The sequence below is a fragment of the Nelumbo lutea genome, chromosome 5 (assembly GCF_056320005.1).
Source record: "Nelumbo lutea isolate HS-2025 chromosome 5, American lotus-T2T, whole genome shotgun sequence".
NCBI lineage: Eukaryota > Viridiplantae > Streptophyta > Magnoliopsida > Proteales > Nelumbonaceae > Nelumbo > Nelumbo lutea.
The window spans coordinates 9,470,503-9,480,968 of NC_142688.1; positions in this window are offsets into that span (position 1 = coordinate 9,470,503).

The window sequence follows — 10,466 nt, forward strand, 5'->3', positions numbered from 1 at the left end:
TATATTTATAATATATATAATAAATTATTTATTATTTAAAATGTAATATTATATATATTTTTTATTATAAATTTATATATTTTTATAATATATATTATAAATATAAAAACCAAAAAACTAACAAATTGAACCGGTCAATTAGTTAACCCTTAACCAATCGACTTCTATTCAGTTTCGGTTATTGATTTTCCAAAAACAGGTAGGACCAATTTGGTTTCAAAAATAGGCCCAACTAAACCGTGAACACCCCCTATATAACATGACATCCAATATCACATTGAATAATAACATTAGTACAAAAATAATTGACATTTAAAAATCGGTACCAAACAGGTTTAGAGCCAATTTGCCAAAAATTGGCTTACATAGTATAAATGATACCAAATAACAATTTTTTGTAATTTTTCAAAAATCTCCAATTTCTAAATTGATGGAGGTAGATTTTGCCCGACCTCTTGGTTGTGCGACACGTGGAAGAAGAGAAGATGACCTAGCAGGAATGCCAGCTCGGCACGATGATTTAGCACGACCATATCCCGAAGAGAGGCCCTAACTCCCAAGCTCCCAAGCTCCCCAAAAGGAAACCCGAACTCTCCCTAAAGGATCCCGAGGCTAACATCGAAGCCCGCGAGGGGCAAGGCTGGGGCCAGCCCACCTCGGTCCAGTTTGGACCATGTGCCAGCACTTCGGGACAGTAGGATCTACTCATCCGAGCTCAAGACTTCACCTCACACACCACTCCGGCACCTCGGCTCCAGGTCGTACGACTGTGAAACCGTATCTGACATATGTACTTTAAGGCAACACGCCTGACTGATCTGGGTCTGACAAACGGCAATCATGCCGTAACGACCACCTATCACTGCCATCTCAGTTGTGGCAGAGATGGCCCTGGCAGAGAGGACAGTGGCGGTTATGCCTGCCCCCCACAGAGGCGGTTATGCCTAACTTAGAATAAATTTGGGAGTAAGTGCACCAGGTGGCTATAAGAGGCCTTCCCCCCCCCCCCCCCCACTCCCCAAGAGAAAGAGGTATGTGATATTTTGTGCTTTTTGGTCATGAAATCCATTATTTCCCCTTGCCTTCTCGAGAGCACTAACCTGAGCTTCAAAGTGTTCCAACCAGGTTCCTCCCCGGAAATCTCCAGCTTCTTCCTTGTTTCAAGAACCTTCAGCTCAATCAGATGCGAGGTAACCGGCAGTTGGGACAAACCGGATTGCGCATCGCCATTTGGCGCCATTTGTGGGAAGACTTCAAAAGGCCTCCCCTAACCTTTAACCCTCTCTCTCTCTCAAAGAAACCTTAGCATCCATGGCTTCCTCCAGCAGCAACAAGCACAACGCCGACTTGAATGTTGTAGGGGAACACCCTCAGCCCGCCATTGTATGCATCGGACAGTTCACTGTCCCCCTCTCGGCAGACGGAATCCCTAGCCTCAATGCACCGGGCACGGTGGCACCTGTGAATGTTCCCCTTCCCCTCCCTATCGAGACAACCTTCGCCGAACAGACCGTTGTCCCTCTGGCGACCAGCCAGAACCAACTTGACGACTTGATGCAGTGCATATGAGCAATGCAAGCCCAAAAGCAGCAGTTCCAGCAACATCAGCTCCATCAGCAACAAGTACTACACCACATTTCTCAGTGTCACTACCAACAATAGTTCCCCCAACTGCCTCTGAACCAACCGCAGCTCCCACCTCGGCACCCTGCTGCCAAGCCGATCAAGCCCTCCACACGGCGGGCGCCTTCACCGAGGGGAAGCTTCCAAGCTTCAAAACCCCTCCAAAAGCCAGGCCTCATCCCTGGGCAAGAGGGAAAGACTAATTACCCCCGCCTCGCAGCTCGCCGACGGATCAGGAACCTCCTTGCCGATCAAGTTAGCACTTCGGCACTCTAAGTTCGAGCTCTCGCTCGCAGAGAACCAATTCGGCGTCCTGGCCGCGAACTACCAACAGTCCATTTCCATCGAGCTTGGCAACACCAAGACAAATACCAGGCCTTCCAAGCAGCAGCAGAGGCGCCGGTGAAGTCGTCGAACTACCACCCGCGTCCTACCCGAGCTTTGAGGTAAAGAAAAAGCAAGCTCGAACGAGTTAAAAGTTGCCCCTATTCTTTCAGTCCCTTCCCCCTGTCATCAGAACTCCTTGCGGTTCTCATGTCCAAAGATTTCAAACTCCCTCCTCTAGACAAGTATGATGGGTCCTTTGACCCCAATGACCACGTCGATGATTTCCAGTCCCAAATGCACCTGGCAAGGGCCAGCGAGTCCTGCATGTGTGTGGCCTTCACTACCACCTTCAGGGGAGTGGCCCGCACCTGGTACAAGAACCTGGCCCCCGGGTCGATAAGAAGTTGGACCCAGTTTATGCAAGTCTTCACCGCGCACTTTGTTACCAGCAAGTGGTGCCCCCGAACCGAGGAGAGCCTCCTCAGAATAGTCCAGAGGGAAGCAGAGTCTATCCGAGGCTATGTCAAGCGGTTCAATGATGCGTGCTTGCAGATACCGCGCCTAGACCCTGTGGTACAGCTCACGACAGCCAAGAGGGGTGTGACACACAAGGAGTTCAAGTGGCACATGGTAGCCAACCAGCCCGCAACCGAAGCTAAATTCCTCAAGCTCACGGAAAGATTCATGAGAACAGAGGAGGAGATCAACCAAAGGACTGAAAGCGGGATCGAAAAAAGGAAGAGGGAAGGTGAACCCTCCAACCCAGATGATAGGAGAAAGAAAGACCCACCTCGAGGGACAAAGCCAAGTCAGTCGTTCTGAGCTCCCATAGCAGGTCGGACGGACTACACACCCTTAAACACGAAGCGGGCCGAGATCTTAATGACGATCATATGTGAAGTGGCTACCTCATCTGAAGGGGAACTCGAACGAGAGGATTAAAAACTTGTACTGCAATTTCCATAGAGACCACGGTCATAGTACCGAACATTGTAATAATCTCCTCGACGAGATAGAGCAACTCATCTATCGCAGGTACCTTGAAATTTTGTACAACATAATAATAATAATAATAACAATAATAGCAATAAGACAGGTCGGCAAGGAAAGCACAGTAGAGATGCTCCCGAGTCCAGTAGTCGGCCAGCAGAACCACAGAAGCATACCTCGGAGGAAAGACCATTTCGGGGAACAATCCACGTGACTGTTGGAGGATCGATTGTAGCAGGGTGCACCTCGGCAGCAACTCGGGCATCAACCTGGGAGGCCGCCAATGAAGAACTAAATCCGCCAAAGCGGCCTAGGACGAAAGACCCCATATTCATCACCGAAGATGATGCACGCGGGGTCCACTACCCCCACGACGACGCACTTGTCATAAAGGTGAAGATCAATGACTTTGAACTCCAGCGCATACTCATCGACTCCGGAAGTTCGGCAGACATCCTTTTTAAAGCGGCCTTCAACAAACTCCAGTTCCGAGAGAATGACTTGAAGCCCGCAAACACCCCGCTAATCGAACTGGAGCGACCGGTGGAATAGGACGAGGAGCGAGCTGCACCGACGGAGGAACTGTTCCCATCCCTGTCTCGGCAGAAGACCCAGCCAGATCACTTCAGGTCGGTGCATCCCTAGAAGAACCCTTGCGATCCAAACTGGTACGCTTCTTACTCAGTAACTTAGATGTTTTCGCTTGGTCCGCGGCAGAAATGCCCAGCATAGACCCTAAGCTCATAACTCACAAGCTCAATACTAACCCTGTAGTTAGGCCCATTAGACAGAAGAAACGCAACTTAGCCCCAAAACACTGGAGGGCAGTCGATGAGGAGGTCAATAAGCTCATCGCAGTAGACTTCATAAGGGAAGTTCATTACCCGAGCTGGGTAGCCAACTCTGTTCTGGTAAAAAAGGCAAACAGCAAGTGGCGCATGTGCGTCGACTACACCGACTTGAACCGAGTTTGACCAAAAGATTGCTTCCCCCTTCCCAGGATCGACCGCCTAGTGGACGTGACCTCAGGACACGAGTTGCTAAGCTTCCTAGATGCCTACTCGAGCTACAACCAAATCAGGATGGACCCTACCGACAAGGAAAAAACCGCCTTCAAAACCGAATTCGGCCTGTATTGCTACAAGGTTATGCCCTTCGGACTGAAAAATGATGGGGCAACCTTTTAAAGGCTTGTGAATAAGTTGTTTCAATCCTTAATTGGCACAAAGATAGAATGTTATGTAGACAACATGGTCGTCAAGACACGGTTTTCGCATGAATTATTACAAGATCTGCATTTTGTCTTTCAAATTCTACGTCAATTTAACATGAAACTAAACCCAAATAAGTGTGTCTTCGGTGTCACCTAAGGTACATCGTCAACCAACACGGTATTGAGGCCAACCCGGACAAAATAAAGGTCATCCTACATATGAGACCACCCTGAAAAGTGAAAGAGGTTTAGAGGCTAAATGGCAGAATAGCTGCCCTTAGTCGTTTTATGTCTAAATCAGCAGATCGTTGCCTGCCCTTCTTCAAGGCAATGAAAAGCAAAGGGTTCGAGTGGAACCCAGAATGCCAGCTCGCGTTTGACGAGCTCAAAAGATACCTCACCAGTATCCCAGTATTGACCCAGCCCGAAGAGGGTGATGTTTTAGAACAACACCTCTCGGCAAGCGACGAAGTGGTCAGTTGGTACTGATAAAGGAAGCAGATCGGGTCCAACGACCCATCTACTATGTTAGTAAAATCTTGTAGGGAGCTGAAACGAGATATCCAGAGATAGAAAAGCTAGCCTATGCGCTGGTCATTGTGGCCCACAAACTCCGACCGTACTTCCAAGCCCATACCATCATCGTCCTCACCGAAAAACCCTTGAGGCAAGTATTGCTCAGGCCCGAGGTCTCTAGTCGATTGACGAAGTGGGCCATCGAACTCAGTGAATACGACCATCAGTACAAGCCACAAACTACTATCAAAGCCCAAGCCTTGGCGGATTTTGTTGTGGAATGCATGTTCAGCTCCAAGGTCCTTAGCCCGGTTGAGCATGAGCTCCTAGTTCGGTGAGCTCGGTACTCCCAAGCCGGTTGAGTCCGAACCCCGTGAGGACGCACCCAGTTCGGTATCTCTCCTGGTTAGGCCGAGCACGAACTGGGATGAAGAGCCCTGGATCCTTCACGTGGATGGCTCCTTCCAGTTTTGGCTCGACCCCTTAGCTGTGCGACACGTGGAAGAAGATAAGATGACCTGGCAGGAACGCTAGCTCGACAAGATGATTTAGCATGGCCATATCCCAAAGAGAGGCCCGAACTCCCGAGCTCCTCAAAGAGAGGCTCGAGCTCCCGAGCTCCCCAAAAGGAAACCCAAACTCTCCCTAAAGGATCCCGAGGCTAACAGCGAAGCCCGTGAGGGGCAAGGCTGGGGCAAGCCCACCTCGAGCCAACTCGGACCATGTGCCAGCACTTCGGGGCAGTAGGATCTACTCATCCGAGCTCAAGACTTCACGTCGCGCACCACTCCGGCACCTCGGCTCCAAGTCGCGTGACTGTGAAACCGTATCTGACATCCGTACTCTGAGGCAGCACGCCTGACTGATCTGGGTCTGACAAATGGCAATCACACCGTAACGGCCACCTGCCACCGCCATCTCAGTTGTGGCAGAGACGGCTCTGGCAGAGAGGACAGTGGCGGTTATGCCTGCCCCCCACAGAGGCAGTTATGCCTGACTTAGCAGAAATTTAGGAGTAAGTGCACCAGGTGGCTATAAGAGGCCTTCCCCCCCCCCCCTCCCAAGAGAAAGAGGTATGTGATATTTTGTGCTTTCTGGTCGTGAAATCCATTATTTTCCCTTGCCTTCTCAAGAGCACTAACTTGAGCTTCGGAGTGTTCCAACCAACCGGATTGTGCATCATCATAAATAATGGGCAATTTGAAATTCAAATTACCCAAGTTATTTGATTTTACCAAATCGATGGTTAGTGGGGTGTCCTTATTTTATCAGTTGGCCATAAGATTTTATTTTAGGTTTTTAACTATGCTTTCCATTGTCAAAAGAAAGCAACTATATATATATATATATATATAAGTAGAAACATGCCACCTCATCACTCCCTTTTCCCTCTCTCATTTGTGCACCTCATCATGCCTGGCCCACCCTTCTTTCTTCTATGTTTATCCCTTTGGATTTTCCTAAAATTATTCCTAGAATCTCTTTCTACCAAAATCTAATCTAATCTAGCCAAGTGGCATCACTATCCCCCACTTTCTCCTAAATTATCTATGATTCGTATTTATCACCTAAATTATCTCTAATTTAGTAGAGAATTTCTTTCCTAAATTAACTCTAGTTCCTAATTATCCTCTACCCCACTTTTCATCTATATCTATTCAAAAAAAGGTTTGAAATAAAAAATTTAAGAATTATTTAAATATTATAAAAACACCACAGAATTAATAATATTCATATTGTTAATAATTTTATACTTTATGAAATTTATAACAAAATTGCTATTAAAAATATAAATTATAATTATATGAATTATTCAATTTAAATATAATTCAAACAATAAAAACTAAAAATATTATTTAAAATTTTCAATAACTAAATATTAAAAACATTATATAACAAGATATTAATATTATGTAATAACTTTAAAATAAATATAATTTAAATAAAAAAGTTTTAAGCATGTTACACTTTATTTAAAAATTTAAATAACGAAATTATGTAATCAATTTTAAATAACTAAATCATAAGTAGTTAAAATAATTAAATAACTAAATTCTAAATAACTAAATAAATAAATTTTAAATAATTAAAATAACAAAATTATATAATATAATTAAAACTTTTATTAAAAGTAGAAATTCGTTATAATGGAATCCATAATATTTGAATTAATAATGATTTTATATTTTATAAAATTAATAATGAAATTATGTAATAATAGTATAACTTATAATTTTATGGAATATGAAATTCAATAAATAAGTACTATTGAAATAACAAAATAGTGATATTATTTAAGTAGATGAATAATATTGCAAATAACTAATTTTAAATATTTTAGAGAATAAAATAATTATAATAGATATAATAATATTTGATAATAAGAATATAAAATATAAACAATTTAAACTTTTAAATATTATTGAAATAATGAAAAATAGGTTAAATAATTTAGAGGTATTGAAGCTTTCAAATAACACAAATAGGTAATAACTTTCAAAAAAAAGTTTTAATAGATATTAAAAATAGAATAAAAATTTCAATTATTAATGTACTAATAAAAACATTATTTCGCTTATATCAATTAATAATTCTAGAAAATAAATTTCAAAATTTGATATTTATTAACAATAATTTTAAAATCTTAATCTATATTTATTATATATTTATATATACTAAAATTTATATTTATTGTATTTTTAGTAATTATTTGTTGTATTTTTATGATAAATAAATTTTCAATAATTATGTATAAATCTATTTTTGTTTCGTTAGTTAATAGAAAAGTTTCAATAATTATTGGAGATTGAAAATCATCTCGAGTTATATTGGTGAAACCAGCCAACCATTAGTGAAAACCATCAAACTCGAGTTATATTGGTTTGATTGGTTGGTTCAAAAGATTTTAACTTAAAAAATTTAAATTTAAAAATTACAATGGTATTATTAAAAAATAAATTAAAAATTTGTAATTTGTAATTAAAAATATTATAAACTAAGAAATATGGGAATTTTCCCACTTTTCCATATAAAATAAATTACATTGAAAATATAGGGCTTGTTTGGCAAGTCTTTTTGTGTCGTTTTCCATCTGTTAGAAGCCTAGAAGACCGATTTTAGGTTTATTCTCGTTTGGTTCGCGAAAGATCTAAGCGCCAAAAGTTGGAGCGCCGAAAGACATGAGAAGCCCATTTTGGGCTGATTTCAGGAAGCTCCAAGTGGAGATTTTCACGTCTTTCTCGCTTTATTCTTGCATGGAAAGACACACAGAAATATGCGTGATAGCCAAACTAGCTTCAGGTTGCTCAAATCTTCATGCAAAAGATCAGTGCATCTTTTGACTTCAGAACTACCAAAAGATCTTCCCAAAAAGTTCAATGGTTTTTGTCAATTTACAAATGGCTAAACCGTAATTCACCCAACCTAACTAGGTTGGGAAATTGTTGAAGCGAAACCCACCAGAAATATTAGAAAACCAACCAACTCGAGTAAAGTTGGGTCGTATTGGTCGGTTTCACCGATTTGATGAACAACCGAGCTGAAATTAATTATTGTTATTTTTGTATTGTAAAAAATTATTAAAAGTAGTATATAAAATATAAATAATTATTAATTATTTAAAAGATTAAAATATAAAATAATTGTCTACTCTTATATGTTTTTATTGCTTAGCTTTTACTTAACAAAACCCATGCATCAATGTAAACTGATGAGGGCAGATTTGGCCCTCCAGTGAAATTGTGACATGTGGCACCTCGTGACAACTAGGAAAACACCCAGCCAACAAACTTACGAAATTGGTGAACCACCCGGGCACCAGTCTGACCGGCCTGGCGCAACCGGCACGCGGCACACGTGACCTACACATGGCACGCATGACCTGCGCGAACTGCACGTGGCCTAGCGCGTGGCCTGCACGAACTGTGCGCGGCCTAGCGCGCGGCCTGCGCGAACTGCACATGGCCTGCGCGAACTGCGTGCGGCCTGCGGGACCTGGCCGACCTGGACCAGCCTAGCGCATGATCCGGCCAAGCCGCCCATAAGGCGCCCACCGACAAACCTGGCCTAGACACTGACCCGCCGACTAACACAGGCGCCAACTTGACGACTTGGTCTAGACACTGACCCGCCGACAGACACAAGCACCAACTTGACGACCTGGTCTAGACACTGACCCGTCGACTGACGCAGGCGCCCCCTTGACAACCCGGCCCAGGCGCCGACCTGGTCGCCTGACACAAGCGCCAGCTTGACAACCTCGAGGAGTTCACCACCGTACCCCAGTTCTGATAGGATGCGACGAGTCTTACCGTTTGGAGGCTTTTCACCCACCTAACCCGCGAGGACTCCGGTATATAAAGACCTCACCCCCCAAAGGGGAGGAGGATGGAAAAAGGGAGGTAACCCCTGCTCTCTAACTCTCTCATATTATCTTCAAAGCTCTTTACAATAAGAGTGCTAACTTAAGCGTCGGAGAGCCCCCGCCGGGAAAATACCCCTGGGACCTCTGATTCAGTTCTCGCAGGTCCCTCAGCTCCCGCTGCCTACAAAGAGGAGGAAATGGAGTTCTCGCAGGTCCCTCAGCTCCCGCCACCTACAAAGAGGAGGAAAAGATGGAGTTCTCGCAGGTCCCTCTGCTCCCACTACCTACAAAGGAAAAAAGACCACCTCATGTTGAGGGCAGTCGGATTGCGCCGCACCAGGGAGCTCCACTATTTTCTAAGTCACCGGCCGCCTAGTAGGGAGTTCGCCACCAGGTAGCTCTTCGCCAGGTAGTTCGCCACCGAGCAGCTCGCCACCAGGCAGTTCGCCACCAAGCAGTTCACCACCAGGCAATTCGCCACCGAGCAACTCGCCACCAGGCTGTTCGCCACCAAGCAGTTCGCCACCAAGCAGTTCGCCACCAGGGAGCTCGCCACTAGGCAGTTCGCCACCAGGCAGTTCGCCCCCAGGCAGTTCTCCACCAAGCAGTTCGCCAGTAGGCAGTTCACCACCAAGTAGCTCATCACTAAGGCACGCCACCACCGGGTCAAATGACGAGGTACTTAGCCAAAAAATTTTACATCACAAAACATTGGTACGTGACCGAAAATAGTTACATCATAAACTAATGACGAGAACAAGCGATTATTGATGTAAAACTTTACATTATTTTTATGACAGTTTTTCCTTGATTATCGATGTAAAGCTCAATTTACATAAAGTTTTACATTTATTTTCGGTGATTATTTACACTTAATCTAATTGGACTGAAATATAAAACAACACCCATCAGGTGTTTACACCGCAAACAAATGCAGTCATAGTGACATATCTCCATTCATAACTTTTCATCGTTAGTTTACACAATTTTAACAAACAGTCTAAGATATACTAGAACATGTCAAAACCCACTCCAATTCCTAATTGTATTATGCAATTTCTTTTGAATTGTATGAAATACCTTCGGTAAAGAAAATGAAAGAAAGGCCTAGGGTCTTAATAAGCCCAAAACCGTTCACCAGTTAGAAACCACTAAGTGGCAACATGTTGAGGGCAAAGTTATCAATTAATGAGCTACGAGCTACCTTAGTTCTAGCCAATTACGAGCTAACCTGTCTTGGCGAGCTAACTTGGTCCTGATGAGTTATGAGCTGACTTAGTCCTAACGAGTTCATCTAGCACCAGTTCATAACATGCACAAGCAACATATGGTCGAGTTAATCAGAACATCAATGCCAGTGCACTCCATGCATGCCCATTGTTTATCATATGCATACAACATGTCAACCGAGGGTGTGACAAGTGGACCGAGCTC